Genomic DNA, 17,075 nt, shown 5'->3' with positions numbered 1-17,075 from the left:
TCTTTGGTAATCTTGCACAGGCTCCGGACACGCAGGCTCAGCGGCCATGGCTCACGGGCCCAGCGGCTCTGTGGCATGTGGGATCTTCCCGGACCGGGGCACGAACTCGTGTCCCCTGCATTGGCAGGTGGACTCTCAACCACTGCGCCACCAGGGAAGCCCTGGTAATCTTTTTTTTAACCGATTTATAACATACACACAGAACAAGCATATACCATAAGTGTATAGCTTGATGAATTCTCACAAAGTAAACACAGACATATAACCAGCACTGCCCCACAAAGTCAAAAATCCCAGAACCTCAGAATCTCCCTTCATCCTCCTTCCATTTACTTTTCCCAAGGGTGGAGTTATCCTAAAGCTAACCCATCTGGTTTTCTGTTTATTCCTTGCACATTTAAAATTCTTCTTAATTCAGGACTTTGGCACATGATGTTCTCCCTGCCTGGATCATTCACAAGTCCACCTCCAGACTCATCTACTCTTCACATACCTGCTTCTCTTAATCTCCTCTTAAAAGTCACCTCCTCCGGTGGGCTTCCCTTGACATCTCCAGATAAAGGGGCCCTCCCCCACCCTCACTCTGTCACCTCAGCCTGTTCATTCCCTTCTTAGAATTTATCATGAGTCAAATTCATCTGATTTATCTATTCTGTTTATTTGTTTATTTTCTCTCTCAAAGGTAAGTTCACGCTAAAATATTAAGGGAAAAAAGACCAATAACCTTGTAGAAAAGATTGGCCTGAGATATGAAGGCAGTTCACAGAAAGAAAAATGCTTTTCAGTGCTTAACGTCTTTAAATATTTGAAAAGAAGTTCAGTCTTACATAACAGAATTACCAATTAAAAACATGATAACTTTTCTCCCTGTCAGATTTCTTTCTGTCAAAAAGTCCAAATAATGGAAAAGATATTCTGTTGACGAGGCAATGAAAGAACTTACACATTCATACATTGCTGGCTGGAATGGAAAGAAAGGTATAACCCCATGCAACGGGTTGGAAGTTTGGAATATCTAGCAAAAGTACATATACAATTACCCTTTGAGACAGCAATCTCTCTTCTAAGAATCTTTCACACACATATAGTGACAAAAATATGAAATATCATGTGCATAAAGCTATTAACTATGGCTCTGTTTGTAATAAATAAAACAGCCCGATTTTCTATCAAGTGAACTAGAATGAATAAAATATTGTACATCCATGCAGTGAAACACTGTGGAGCTATAAAAAGGAATGAGGAGGATCTTTATAAAATGTTCTAGAGTGATCACCAGGATATATCGTTAAGTGAACAAAACAGTGTTTGTGTATGTGTGTGCATGTTCCAAAGTCAAAACCATAAGACAAGACACCTTCAATCAAGTCTAATTTCCATCCCTGTCTCTCTATGTCCTGTTTTCTCCCTTGATAATAACTAATAATTTCAACAGATTTTAATTTATTATTTACTTTAAAAATGGTAAGGATATATATGTCTATGCATATACACGTGCTTGTAATTTGCTAGGCACACACATTGAGTTTCCTATTACTGCTGTAATAAATTGCCACAAATTTAGTGGCTTAAAACTAGATACATTTATTCTCTTATGAGTCTAGAGGCAAGAATTCTGAAAGGAGCCTTGTGGGGCTAAAATCAAGGTGCTGGCAGGGCCGGTTCCTTCTGGAGGCTCTGAGGGGAAAATCCATTTCCTTGCCTTTTTCAGATTTTAGTGGCTGCTGTATTCTTTGCCTTGTGACTCCTTCCTCCATCTTCAAAGTGCATCATTTCAATCTCTGCTTTCATCAGCAGATCACCTTCTTTTCTGTGTGTATCAAATTTCTCTGTCTCTTTGTTATAAGGATACTTGTGATTATATTTAGGGCCCACCCAGGTGATAATTCAGAATACTCTTCCCATCTCAAAATCCTTAACTTAATCACATTTGCAGTGTTCCTTTTGCCATATAAGATAATATTCACAGGTTATATATATATGTTCATTTTTGCTTAAACTTTAAAAAAAATGATAAATTAAAATCTCTTGAAAATTATTACTTATAAGAGAGGGAGGAAATAGAGAGATAGGAATGGAAACTAGATATGACTGAATGTATCTTGTTTTATGGCTTTTGACTTTGGAACAATATAAATGTTTTGTGTAACTATAAAACAAAATGAAAAAAGTCAATAAAAATTAAAAAACCAAAATAGAACAAGTAAATCTAACTATATATCTGACTGATGGTTTAACCATATAATCTAACAGGTAATACTGTAACTTCAAAACATAGATAATCAACAAGGACTTACTGTATAGTACAGGGAACTCTAATCTATATTCTGTAATAACCTGTATGGGAAAAGAATCTGAAAAAGAATGGATATATGTATACATATAACTTTGCTGTACATCTGAAATTAACACAACATTGTAAATCAACTATACTCGAATATAAAAATCAAATTAAATGGAAAAAATAAAAATAAAACTGTCCCAAGCCTTAAAAACAAACATACCAAAAACCTCACAGTAGTTGTATCTGTCTGGTGAGGTAGATTGTAACGTCAAAGAATTGCATGCCCACACACAAAACTGCACAGTATTCAATAATCATACTTTTAGTAATGATATTTTTAGTGTCGTTTGTAAACTGTTATGTACATATAGTAAAATAAAAACAAATAGGTAAATACGTTAATGTTGGTAAGAACAAAGATTTTTAGCACACACACACAAAAAGAGACAAACATAAAATCAAAGAAGTTGAATACAATTTCTGTGATCTTAAATTTGGAAATATCAATATGAAATCATTTTACTCTTAAAAATATTTCCCAGTTCTGTCCACCAAAAAGTGTAAAAGCAATAAGCAACTCAGTAGTAATGAACATTTCTAACACTCAGACTGGAGTCTCTAAAGACCATTTCTCATTAAAGGGAACTAGATCTCCATGGAGAAATGGCTGATTTCAGATATGAGATGTGACATGTACAAGATGAACCCAAAAGATCTTTCATAACAGAAAACAAGAGCTGCTGGGTCCTGTGAAAGGACTCAGTAGACAGCTCAAAGGATTTCACTGGCCAAAGATGGGCAATTTACACTTCAAAAAGAATAATGCCTGCAGTACATTGTGATATATAAAAATATTAAAATCCACATGCTTATAATAATACTTTTTGCAAACGCCATTGATCACCTTTGGAGGATGCTAGGGCATTAACTCATTCTAAAAATTGGTAAATAAATGGAAAAAATCAGCTTTTCCTGTATGAAATGTATTTCAAGGTAACCAGATAGTTAAGGAGAGAAATTTCTCCTTTATAAAATAATTCAAGACATTAAATGTAAAATAAATGGTACAATTAGAATATTACCATTTGCAAGCTTTGATGAAATAATGCACCTAGGCAATGATTACTAACAGCTGCTACAAGCCACTAGGTAAAAGGCCAGTGGGAACTCTTAGATTTTTAATATTCATCTTTACTAATTTTTCCCTGGTTGTACATATGAGGCTTTTTTTGTTTATTTGTTTTTATTATTTTTTAACATCTTTATTGGAGTATAATTGCTTTACAATGTTGTGTTAGTTTCTGCTGTATAACAAAGTGAATCAGCTATATGCATACATATATCCCCATATCCCCTCCCTCTTGCATCTCCATCCCCCCCTCCCTATCCTTGAGGACACGGGAGGGGGAAGGGTAAGCTGGGACAAAGTGAGAGAGTAACATATGAGGTTTTTTTAAAAAAAATTTATTTATTTAATTTATTTATTTTTGGCTGTGTTGGATTTTTGTTGCTGCGTACAGGCTTTCTCTAGTTGTGGCGAGCGGGGGCTACTCTTTGCTGCAGCGCGCAGGCTTCTCATTGCCGTGGCTTCTCTTGCTGCAGAGCACCGGCTCTAGGTGCGCAGACTTCAGCAGTTGTGGCATTCGGGCTCAGTAGTTGTGGCACATGGGCTTAGTTGCTCTGCAGCATGTGGGATCTTCTCAGACCAGGGATCAAACCTGTGTCCCTGCATTGTCAGGCAGATTCTTAACCACTGCGCCACCAGGGAAGCCCACATATGAGGTTTTTAGTTCAGAGTCAGGTTTCTTTTTATACTCACAGCAAGCTCAGCAGCCAGAGAACATTGCAACATTGTTTCCTCATGCTCAGCACTCCCCCACCCACACACACACAGAGGGTCATGTGAGAGCCAGAGGAGAGAAAATGCTGTATACCATTGGTGGGTTCACTCTGTAGGTGAGATACAGAAAAATATGGGTTTCCTCTGTTTGTGAAGGATAAAGACACCACTTTCCTCCCATCACCTTCTGAAAGTGTCCTTGGAAATCAGATGGAAGAGATCCTTACCCTAACCCTTTGGTATGAAAATAAATCTCTGAGGGAAAAGATAAGCCAGTGTGTTCAGTTTTACAAGTCAGAGATGTTTCCAAGGCCCTGGGCCTCACTATCTGGTCAGTCAAAAATTGACTTCGAAGTTGGATGTCAGGTAACGAAACAAATTTCAGTGAAATTTGTTCAGAAATCCCCAACTGTGCAGAAACATATTTTCCTCTACAGTGTCATAAAAATTTTAGAATAATGGATCAAGATAATACCATCTAAACCACTGATTACTTATATCACCAAAAACCTAGATAACCAGACATTATACTATATGTGATATAATAGAAAACTCACAGTACCTCCTTTGAAGTATTCTTGTCAAATAATCGACCTGCATCTAATCAAGCCTCTAGAACCAGCTACCAGTTTATAAGAGATTAGGAACAGAAGAACATGTTAGACAATGCCACAGGGATGCCATCAGCCAAATCCAGAACCTGGGAAATTCTACAGGATAAGTGATGTGGTTTCTACAATAAGTAAATAGCAAGAAAAAAGGGGGCAGGAGAGGAGAGATTTAGAAATTTAAAATGCCGTAAAAGAGGTAGCAACCGGCACTTCTCTGGTGGCGCAGCGGTTAAGAATCTGCCTGCCAACGCCGGGGACACGGGTTCGATCCCTGGTCCAGGAAGATCCCACGTGCCTTGGAGCAACTAAGCCTGTGTGCCACAACTACTGAAGCCCACGCACCTAGAGCCTGTGCTCTGCAACAAGAAAAGCCACCGCAAGAAGACGGCGCACTGCCATGAAGAGTAGCCCCCGCTCGCCGCAACTAGAGAAAGCCTGCACGCAGCAACGAAGACCCAACGCAGCCAAAAATAAACAGATAAATAAATTTGTTAAAAAGAAAGACCTAGCAACCAACCAATTTGTGTAGAAAGAATTTGTTTAGATCCTGGTTTCAATATATCAACTGAGAAGAAAAAACTATTTGTGGACTATCAGAGAAATATGAACACTGAATATTAGATGATATTAATGAATGAATGTTAAAGGTATGATAATGGTATTGTTCTGTTTTTAAAATAGAGTTTTTCTCTCTTAGGCAAACATTTGGAAATATTTACAGATGAACTCATATGATAATTGCGATTTGCTTTAAAATAATGGATGGAGATCCAGAGGGAATGGGGAAGTAGAGAAGAAAGAGGAATGGCCATGTGCTGATAACTGTTGAAGCCGGGCCATGTGTACTTTGGGGTCCATTATACTATTCTCTCTACTTTCGTGTAGGGTGAAGATGTCCATAATAGAAAGGGTTTTGTTTTCTTTCTTTCTTTCTTTTCTTTGGCCAAGCCACACGGCTTGCAGGATCCTAGTTCCCTGACCAAGGATTAAACCCGGGCCCTTGGCAGTGAAAGTGCCAAGTCCTAACCGCTAGACCACCAGGGAATTCCCAGGGTTTTATTTTCTGTATTTTTCTTAAGTGAGTTCCAAAAGGATAGGACCTTGCCTCTTCCTCCTTCTGTACTAGTTTCTCTAGAGGTGCCGTAACAAAGGACCACAAACTGGGAGTTTAAACAATAGAAATGTATTTTCTCCCTGTTCTGGAGGCTGAAAGTCCAACATCAAGGGGTCAGCAGGTTTGGTTCCTTCTAAGGGCCATGAGGGGAGGATCTGTTCCAGGCCTCTCCTTGGTTCATCGATGGTTATCTTCTCCCAGTGTCTTCACATCATCTTCCCTCGGTGTTAATGTCTGTATCCAAATCTTCCTTTTCTTGTAAGCACACCAGTCACATGGGGTGGGGGCCCACCCTAATGACCTCTTTTAACTTAATTATCTCTGTAAAGTAATTTTGACTCTAAACACAGTCACATTCTGAGGCACTGAGAGTTAGAACTTCGATATATGAATGGGGGGGCGGGTGACACAATTCAGCCCATAACACTGAACTAACCCCAGCACCTGGCACGGTGCCTGGAAAATAGAGGGGCTCTAATAACTGTTTTTCAAATGAATCAGTGATGTTAGAAGATGGCAGCTGGGCAGCAAGACCCTGCTGCCTGAATTCTCCCCTTTCCGCAATGTCTTCTTGCTGTAGTTTTAATGACGGGGGTCCTTTCCATCTAGTCTGGGGGCCTGAGTTTGTTGCTGTCGGGGCATAGTTAGCAGGAAAACAATGCAAGGCAGATCAGCACAGGGTTGGATTACCGCCACCGCAGTTCTGCGAAGCTCCATCGTAGGCGATTTATTGTGAACATGGTTTTAGTAGCAAGACAGTCAGACAAGACTGAGTACATCACCCGAGGCAAGGTCCAACGGGGCCTGACATTTGCCTGCATTCCCCAGACTTGGTGCTTTCTCCAATCATTATCGCCCACTTAACCTCAAATGAATGAGTACTCAGAGCCCGTGCCCTCAAAGGTGATGGGGAGACACAGGCTATCGTTAACAGATGGGAGTTCCACTGAAGTGTTTAAAAGCCAATAAGGTCTCTTTAATTCAGCTGTGCACGTTAATAGCCAAAATGAAACAAGAACATATCTGCAATAAAAAGGTACAATATAGTCCTTTCAGTCTCAAATACATTTAACTACTTAACTATAGATCCATTTATTCCTTTGATTTTTGCCTATGATGTAAAAGAATAAGAGAAAATTAACTAATTCAAAGTTATTGAATATATGACCTACTTTAAAATTATGTTCAAAACCTCGAAATCAGGCAGTTACAGCAATATTAAAGCATTTCGGATAAACGCTGTCTTGCCAGCTATTTCTTTCCTTTCCTTTTCATTTCTGGCTTGCAAATTTTAAAAAAGGCACCTCAATTCTTTAAGATAATTTTTTCCCAATTATAAATTCTTCATGTTCACTGAAGAAAATTTTGAAGACACAGAAAAGCATGAAGAAAACATTTAATCCCAACCTCAGAGAGACCTATGCTTAAACTTTCAGTATTTTCTTCCAGTTGTTCATTTAAACATTTATTCTCCATGTCATAGTTTCATCCCAATTTGGCATTATGCCAAGTCTTTTCCCCATGCCATTAGAATTTCTTGTAAATATCATTTTTTTCTCTTTACTTCTTTATTGAGGTATTTCTTGTATTCAACAAGTACACAAATCGTAGGTGTACAGATTGATGAACTTTGACATATGTATAGACCCACATAACCATCATTCCAGATCTCTCTATAAAATATTTCCAACACTTCAAAGCTCCTTTTTGCCCCCTCCAATTGTGCCTATTCTTTTTTTTTTAAATTGAAGATTTCTTGATTTACAGTGTTGTGTTAGTTTCAGGTATACAGCAAAGAGATTCAGTTATATATATATATGTATATATATATATATAAAATATATATTTATGTTCTTCTTCAGATTCAATTTTGCCTATTCTTTTTTTAATATTTTATTTATTTATTTTTTGGCTGTGACACATGGCTTGGGGGATCTTAGTTCCCCGACCCGTGCCCCCTGCAGTGGAAGCACAGAGTCTTAACTACTGGACCGCCAGGGAATTCCCTTGACTATTCTTGATCTTGATATAAGTGGAGCCGTGTCTCAAGTACTCTTATGTAGTTTCTTTCACTAAATGTTAGCTCTATGAGATTTATCCGTGTTTCTGAATATTCCAGTAGTTTATTCTTTTTTTTCTAACTGCTGTACAGAATCCCATTGTTTGAAAATGTCAACAGTTACTTATTCATTTTTTTACGGATGGACATCTGTGTTTTTTCCAGTTTAGGGTTATTATGAGTAAAGCTGCTATGACCATTCTTGTGCCTGTCTATTTCTGGACATAGGCACCTATCTCTCTTGGGTACACATCCAGTAGAATTGCTACATCTTATGATAAATGTATGTTTTAGCTTTGGCAGATGTTGCCCACCATTTGGTAAAGCAGTAATACCGATTCACCCTCCCACCAGCATCGTATGAGAGTTCCAGTTATTCCCATTCTCACCAGCACTTGGTATTGACAGGCTTTTAAATGTTGGTCATTCTCCTGGGTGTATAGTTGTTTCTCACTGTGGTTTTAATTTACATTTTCCTGGTAACTAAGGGTGTTGAGCACCTTTTCAATTTGGATATCTCTTTTGTGAATTGCCTGTTCAGATATTTGGCTATTATTCTATTTGTTTGCCTGCCATTTTCTTATTTATTTGTAGGAATTCTTTAAGTATCTGGTGATCTTGACTTGAAGGGGTTACTTATATTTAAGAATTAACTAAAACTTCAGAGAACATGGGCTTTATTATAGAGTGATGGGGGTTTTCTGGGGGTTACTCTCAAAGGTTTCTGGAAGATTCTAGAAGCCTTTTCTTTGGATCATTCAGACTCCCCAGAAGAGACTCCATCAATGAAGGACGAGCTGTGTTGATGAACCCAACCAAGAAATGGATGAAAGGAATGGGGAAAATGGGCAGTCAAGGGATTACTGGAATCAAAGAACATGGTGATGTAAATGGTGAGGGCTGGGAATTCCTTCAACCCAAATAAGGTAATAAAAGGTGGGAAAAGTTAGGAGAAAAATTAGGGTAAGAGGTGTGTTAAATGTGTGGTTTCTTGTGTTGGGGAGCCAGGGCAGCGGAGAGGGTGACAGTTCTTACAGTTCAGTGTTTGCTGTTCACTTGATTTCACCTGTTGCCAGGCCTGCGGGTGACCTCCAGCCACCCCTGCACCCTGCACCCCTACATGTGGGCCTCAGAGGTTCACAGGACCAACCATGTAATTTATGGGGCCCAGTGCAAAATGAAAATGCAGAGCCCCTTGTTCAAAATGTATTCGGAATTCCGTGGGGGAAATGGGGAGATGTTGATCAAAGGGTACAGACATTCAGTTATAAGATGACTATGTTGCTGAGAGCTAAGGTCCAGCCTGGTGACTGTAGTTAACAATATTGAATTATACACTTGAGAGTTGCTGTGAGAGTAGAGCTTTAATGTTCTCACCGTAACAACAACAAGAAAATGGCCATTATGTGAGGTGAAGGGTGTGTAAACTAACCTTCCTGTGGTAAGCATTTTGTAATATATATATGTGTATCAAGTCATCATATTGTACACCTTAAATGTACGCAGTGTTGTATGTCAATTATATCTTGACAAAGCTGAAAAAAAAGTAACTGTGGTGGGAATAATGGACCAAATCATATAAAGGTTGATGTGGTAGTAACATCAAATCTGATCTTTAAACCTTTATATCCAAATTCCTGCTGGCAAGAAACATAGTCACCAAAAGGCCAGGCTTTAAAAAGTATTTAAAATGTCCAGGCAAGGAAGGAAGTATTTATGTCTGGACTTAACACAGTGAGTGAACATTTTCTTCGAATCCATTGAATGAGGGGATTTACTCAACATAAAAAAAAGAAAAAAAAAAGAATTTCAACATAGGAAGAGCAGAGCATTCATCCACAAGCTGCAGGAACATGAAGCAGACCCTCGCGGTTCAATTTCTCAAAAGAATAACCTCCCCTTGCCCGTTTGAGGGAGGCGGTGTAGGATGGAGATATTTAAGAGGGGAATCAACCTGGTGGTCCCTCTGGCCTGGAGGCAGTTCCCCCATCCCCTCGCCCTTGGTTTTGAGGCCACCTAAGAGGTGCCTGCTGGGTTCTGGGCGAGCCCTCTCTCCTCTCAGCAGCCTCTCTCTGAACTTCCTTAAATCAATTCTCTCTCCTTCCTCTTTCTGTTCATCTTTTTTAAAAAATGGATTCAAATTTCTCATCCATTGTTGTCTTTAATGTTCTCTGTCCTCATGGGTGAACGTATTCCTCATTTATTTATTATAATTTAGTGGGATTTTAGGGGGAGCGGAGTTCAGTGCCTGAGACTGGTCTGCCACTTAGGGCCTTGAAGAGCAATCCACCGAGAGGGGACAACAGCAAGCTCCTAAGGGGCTTTTGGTGATGTGTTGAATCTCTCTGCCGCGCCAGCTCTGGAGCCAGGCTGCGGGGCTCCTATCCCAGCTCTCCAGTCAGCTGCCGCATGACCTGCACATGTTACTGCTTCCGTTATGCCTTAGTTTTCTTACCGATGCAACAGGGCTATTATAATAGTACTACTGATGCTGAAAGCTTGGCCTTTGTGCACGGGTGCTGAATCAAGTCTCGGAGACAGTTTTAGGTGAAGTAGAAAATAATAGCTTTATTGCTTTGCCAGGCAAAGGCGGACGTAGCAGGCTCGTGCCTCTCAAAATTGTGTGCCCCCAACCTGGGAGGATTTCATGAGGAGTCTTATAGGAACAGTTCAAGGGTGGACTTGCTGATAAGATTAGGGTGTGTGCAGGCTCTCCTGAATCTTGATGAGTTTCTCTGGTTCCTTTAATCTGGCCTCAGGTGGTTTCTTGCCTGCTCCTCCCTTGATTAGCAACTCTTCAAATCTGCCCTTTGGAACTCAGGGAAGGTCATGGAGGCTGGAGTCTGTCCCCTACACACAAGAAACAGGGACAGAAAGACTTCCTTGCCCTGGAGTCCCACAGGGTCCTGCTTGTTAATACAACATTATGAGTTAGTATCTGAAAACCCAGAAAAGTTTCTTATTGAGATGAAGAGGGGAAGGTGAGTCTCCCATGACTGGAGCAAACAACACCTCTGTGGGGTACTTCCCCCAGAAACGGGAACAGTCAATGGGCTTTGAAAAGAGGAGTGAGGGTCTGCTGACAGCTTGGGAACACTTCTCATTTTGCTTTTTGTAGATTTTGATCACTTGATGTATGGTCAGGCCACTCAAGGTGGCTCTTCTCTTGCTCTCTGTACATCCCCTGCCCGACCAGTGCCTGCTTCACCTACACCCTCCTCACCTGACTGACCTTCCTGCATACTTGCCCCAGGCCCCAGCTGGTGATTGTTCTTATCAGAGGGGTGGTGAGGGGCATGCCCCCCTGCTAGTCTCTCTGGTAACTGATGAGCCAACCTGAGGTCAATTCCCCTGTAACTGGCAATCTCCCCTTCCCCCCTGGGAGCGAAGACTGCTGCCATGTTCTGCCCATCTTCTGCCACACACGGTGGGGTGTCTCTTCAGAACCTTCCTTCCCCCTTCCATTAATCTACTGATGTCTCCTTTGCTGACTCTGGGCTCTTTCTTCCATCTTGAAGCTGGGCAAGTACAGTCCTTGCAGGTCTGCAGGATGCAGCCCAACACTTGGTTTACCAGGTTGACCTTGGCCCAGAATGTGGAAGAACAAGCCACTACTTTCTCATCTGCACTGTTTGTGGAACCACCCTCTTCCCTCTCCCCACTTCCGTTTGGGCTTCTTGTTCAGGTCTGCAGGTCTGGAGGGTCCAGATCTGACCCCACCTTCCCAGAAGTTCAGTTACTGACAAAGGTTGTCAGTGACTGGGATCCCACTGGTACGAGGGGCACGTGTGCTGGCCAAGGCTCTTTTGGTTACTAGTGGCAGAAACCCAGATATTATAAGGTAAATTAAGAAAGTTTTGGCTAAAGTAAATAATCCATGATGAGACAGGTTGGAGCAGGCCTCAGAGACAACAGCAACTCATTCTCTCTGCATTCATATCTCGGCTTCTGCCTGTGTGTGACTCATTCTCTCACTCTAGTATGTACAACAGGGGCCACGGCCACTAGAGCTTCAGGATTCGAGCCCGGGCAGCCGCTCTACTATCTTCTACACGGTTGTGCTTATGGCTTTGTGAAGTTATCTATAGCATTAACAGACCTAGAAGCGCATGCATGCATGGGGGCTAGGGTTTCATTTTAAAAGATAAAGGGTGACTCTGTAACACATCTGAGAGCGTTCTTATCTCCTTGGAGCTTGAGTGACAATAAGCAAAAAGTGAATGACAGGGAAAATCAGAGTACAGCAGAACACCATCTGCATGGACTTTTTCTCTTAGTCCACTCGGGCTGGCTTTGAAGTGAGCTGCATAACTCACGAGCATTGGAAAAACTCTGGAGCAGAGCCGATTTTCTGTACTGCACCTGAATAAACAAAGGTTCATGAGGTTGCGTCTTCATTTCCCCTTCATCAAAAGTCGGTCCCCTTCTTAAAAGGGATACTCATATTTCTAAATTCATATTTTCCCTAACACAAGAGCAATTTAATATTATTCTGATGCCACTTGAGAGAAGAGGTAAAATTCCTAGATCATTGGAAGAAATAATATACACTCCAGAAAGAAAAGAAACCAGGAAATGTAAGGTTCTGAGGAAGTGAATGGAAAAAAAAACTAGAGTCAAAATATTGTTTACTAGAACAAAAAGGTAGCAGAGAAGAAAGAAAGTGAAGAACCAGGGTAGTATGTGAAAAGCACAACTGAATGAGAATCTAAAAGACCTCCTGGGAAACAAACACAGGATACCCGATAGGTAGATAGATAGATAGATAGATAGATAGATATGGATCCAGGCATGACCAAGGTGGCTTCCTAGATAGCATAGAGTTGAGTGAATATTATCTCAGACCCACTCACAGATGTCCACCCCTGCTGACTTACAGAAAGACAAGTGGCCCAGCTTAAAAGAGACCAGAAAGAATTTTTATTTTATTTTAGTTTAGTTTAGTCTATTTTATTTTATTTTTTGGCCACACCATGCAGCATGCAGGATCCTAGTTCCCCAACCAGGGATTGAACCTATGCACACTGCAGTGGAGACACGGATTCTTAACCACTAGACTGCCAGGGAAGTCCCCAGAAAGAATTTTTAATATTTGTAAATTATTAGGCAGGAGACTGAAGGCCTAAGGAATATGCATAGTATTGTTGCTACTTCTTGCAAGCCATCTATGGGACTTTGGGAGAGAAATTGAGGGCAGGAATGGTTTTCTACCAGATGGTATGAGGGCATTTGGCATTCTGGACTTTCGCATAAAGGGCTAGAATCAGGTATTTCTAACTAGAGGGGAAGTGGATCCCACAAAGATAGGAAAGAACAGGCTTGCTCAGAGACTAGCTGACATGCTCAGGAGGATTCTAAAGTAAAGTGTATTCATTTTTTTTAAATAAAGAGATGTACAAAGATGAAAACAAAAATGATTCGGAAGTCTACTGTGCAGAATAAATCTTAACATTAAACAACAAATAGATAAAATAACCCGTGCACTTGTGAGAAAAGTTCAAATAGTACCTGAGAGTTTTTTATACAAAATATGGGTGAGGATGGAGGGGGAAAAAAACCAAGTATGACATGGTGAGCAATAAGTGGGCAAGAGATTCCCAATGATTCTCATGAAGAAAGTGGTTGAGAAACAGATGATTATGATGGCCTCAGTTTCCCTGATGTGCAGAGAAGGGCCAATAAGGTAAATTCACAGTTTTAATTAACTAAGACTGGTATTTTGAAATTCAAAAGTAGAATATGATGTAAGAGCTTTCTTTATTCCAAAGAAATATGTATTAGGTAGCATACCATGAATATGTGCAGCAACCTTCATTAAGTCAATGTATTTATCAAGCACATGTAATCTGCCAGGAATTTTTCTAGATATTGGAATCCAATACCTGCTCTCAAGGAGCTTATAGTCTATGATCACAAGTTGCTTTTTGAATTCAGCCAGGTATATATAACCCCAAATTGTTCTAGTGAGTAAATAAGGACACACCTGCAAGAAAGCTGTGTTAATTCTCTGAAGGATTTGAGATGTGATCAGTCTTTTTTGAAAACACACACACAGAAGAGGGAAAGAAGGGTGCAGAACCAAAGATGACTTTGCACGGTTAGACAGATATGTAAAAATGGAATCAGGAAGATTAAAGTCCAACAGGAGATGGGGCTTGATTTTTTTCTAAGTAAACATTATTGAATGACCCCATATATACCCTAAAGCACAGCAATCACAATTATATCACTCGTTCATTTTCACAAATTGAACACACCCATGTAACCAGCATCCAGATCAAAAAAACAGAGCACAGCCAGCATCTCCAGAAACCTCCTTATGGCTTCTTCTAATCGTCACGCACCCCATCCCGCACCCTTGGCTACGGCTAACTGCTATCTCGACTTCTAACACTATACCTTACTTTTGCCAAAAGTAGTTCACTTTCTTAAAACTACTTTGCTCAGGTAAAACCTGCACATATTTAAGTGTGAAATTAAGCACCACCCAGTCAAGGTACTGAACATTTATTTCCATCATCCCTAAAATTTTCCTATGTTTCTTCGTAATCCATCCCACCTACTACTCCTGTCCCTAGGTGACCTCTGATCTGTTTCTGTCACTATGTGAGTTTGCATTTATTAGAATTTTATACAAATGGGATCCTACAATAAATGGGATCATACACCCCCTTTTTTTTTAAGTCTGCCTTCTTTTACTCAATGTAGTGATTTTGAGATTCATCCATGTCGTTTCATAAGTCAGTGGTTTGTTCCTTTGTATGGATGAGTAGTATCTTATTGTATGGCTATAACGGAATTTGTTTATCCATTCACCAGGCTTATAATTATTACAAATAAAGTGGCTGTAAACATTCAGGATCAAGTCTTTGAAGAAATATAAACTTTCATTTTTCTTGGACAAATACCTAGAAGTGGAATGGCTGGCTCACATTGTAGATGTGTCAAGATGCGGCCAAACTGCCTTCCAAGGTGATGTATTAGAGGGCCGGTTGTGCCCCATTCTCACCACTACTTGCTATTATCAGGCTTTTTAAAGTTTAGTTATTCTAGTGGATGTATAGTGGGGTCTCATTGGGGGTTTAGATTGCATTTTCCTGATTACTAGTGATGTGAAGCATCTATTCATGCCCTTCTTGGCCATTTTAATATATTCTTTTGTGAATTGTCTGAGTGATTTTTTTTAATGCCAAGATCAGCAAAAGGAACTTATGCAAATGTTCAGAGGCAAGGGAAGGGAGAGTGGACCATAGATGCAGTGTTGCTGGATAGTAAGGACAAGGCAGACTCTTACCTTGCTTTAGTTTTCTATTTCAGGGGGAAAATCTTCAACATAAAAGGAGGAATGGCAGCCTGCATATAGGAAGAAATAGCAGATCCATAAAATAAATTGGAGAGTAGAGACCTAGTGGTCCACCAATAATTATTTCCCCCTTCTTTCTTTAGAATCTCCAAGTTTTAGTTCGATATAGGGTGACCAGCCTCTCTTTTTGCCCAGGACTGAGGAGATTCCTAGGATGCAGGACTTTCTAGAAAATACTTAGGTAAACCTAGGGAGAAAGACTTAGGTAAACCTAGGGAGGTCCTTGGCTATCCAAAATGAAGATGATTATTTCCCAGGCTCCCTTTCAGCTAGATGTGGCCATGCAATTAAGTTATGACCAGTGAAATAAAAGCAAAAGTGATGTCAACTTTCTGGGGTGTTCACGGGAAGAGCATGCCCTCCCCTTTCTTCCTTTCTGTCTTCCCACTGGCTCAAATGAAGAAGTGAGAGCAGGAACAGGCATGCCCATCCTCATCTGTGAGATAGAAGCTGCTGGTTAAGAATGCCAGAGCAACAGGAGAGAAGGACGCAGAGCCCCTGATTATTACGACACTGCCATAACAACCAGAGGTGCCTACCCAGCTTTTACGTAAGAGAGAAGTAAACTTCGATTTTGTTTAAGCTCCTTATTTTAGACCTCCTTACAGCTGCCTACATAATATAGTATACAAGAGCTAAAGTAGGTAGGCTAAATGATTTCAATGGATATAAATGTTTTCAATCTTCAAAAAGAAGGCATAAACAAACCCCAAACTGGTGAGTTTGATGACAATATTGGGTGATTTTTCTACAGTGGATCAACAAAAGGATGTTGTGAGTCACTTAAAAAGGCAGCAGAGATTGCTATGCTCGAACATCGTTGCACCAAGAATTAGTCTTGTTGAACTTGTCTTAGTTTCACTCTTTTGAGATGGTTGTTATACTGGTAGGTCAGCAAGATGTGTGCTTGTAATAAGGCTACTGACAAGAACACACATGGCATTCATGCAGACTTGTTCTGGGTATAAGAACAACTAGGTGGATGAAAAACCAGTCGAACAATCATACCCAGAGGGTATTGAGTATGCATCAACATCAGCTTGGAAGGAAATTTCAAGAGGAAGCTTTGATCTAGCTAAATATTTTATCAGTGATTCGGATAACTAGATAGTGAAGTATTCATCCTATTGGCAGAAGACAAGACAGTAAATACTAATGAAGACAGAATCAGGACTAAAAGCTCTTGCTGGCTAGAATGGCAGAATGAAACTAACAAAGTGAAGTGATAAATGTGTGTTCATGCATTCAGATTGAAAAAAAACCATCCAATAAGATAAGAAATAGGGGAGATATGAATTAATATTAAGTATTTTAGGTGACGGCTCAAAATGAGTCAACAGGACAAAGCTGCAGCAGTCCTGGCTGACTGTTAACAGGATGACAGCGTCTGCCATGGGGGGCATGGCTCTGCTAGCAATGTTCAAAGTGGCAGTTCTCATGCCACGATTTGAAAGATATAGAGGCACAGCTTGGAGAAGGAGTGGAGGAGACATGAAACTAATCTCAAATACTGGGGGGCTAACCTGTGGAGTTCTAACTCTACACAGCCATGGCCCTGGTCCCTCACTCTGACGTTCACACTTCACTCACATTTGTCTGACTATCTACCTGCTCCTGACCTTCAGCTTGCCACTCTATTCCTGTTGCTTATCTTCACATACAGGTTCATCCTGCTGCTCTCAGCTTTGGGAACATTGTCTTTCTGACCTGAGCCCTTGATGTCAAGGAGATTGGGTGGACACAAGAGTGGAGAAGCTAAGTGTGAGCAGTGGTAATGGTCATGCCCCAAGCACTTCCTCTTCAA

Source organism: Pseudorca crassidens, chromosome 12 (assembly GCF_039906515.1).
Source record: "Pseudorca crassidens isolate mPseCra1 chromosome 12, mPseCra1.hap1, whole genome shotgun sequence".
In the NCBI taxonomy this organism is placed as follows: Eukaryota; Metazoa; Chordata; class Mammalia; order Artiodactyla; family Delphinidae; genus Pseudorca; species Pseudorca crassidens.
Note: the sequence above shows the minus strand (reverse complement) of the source record.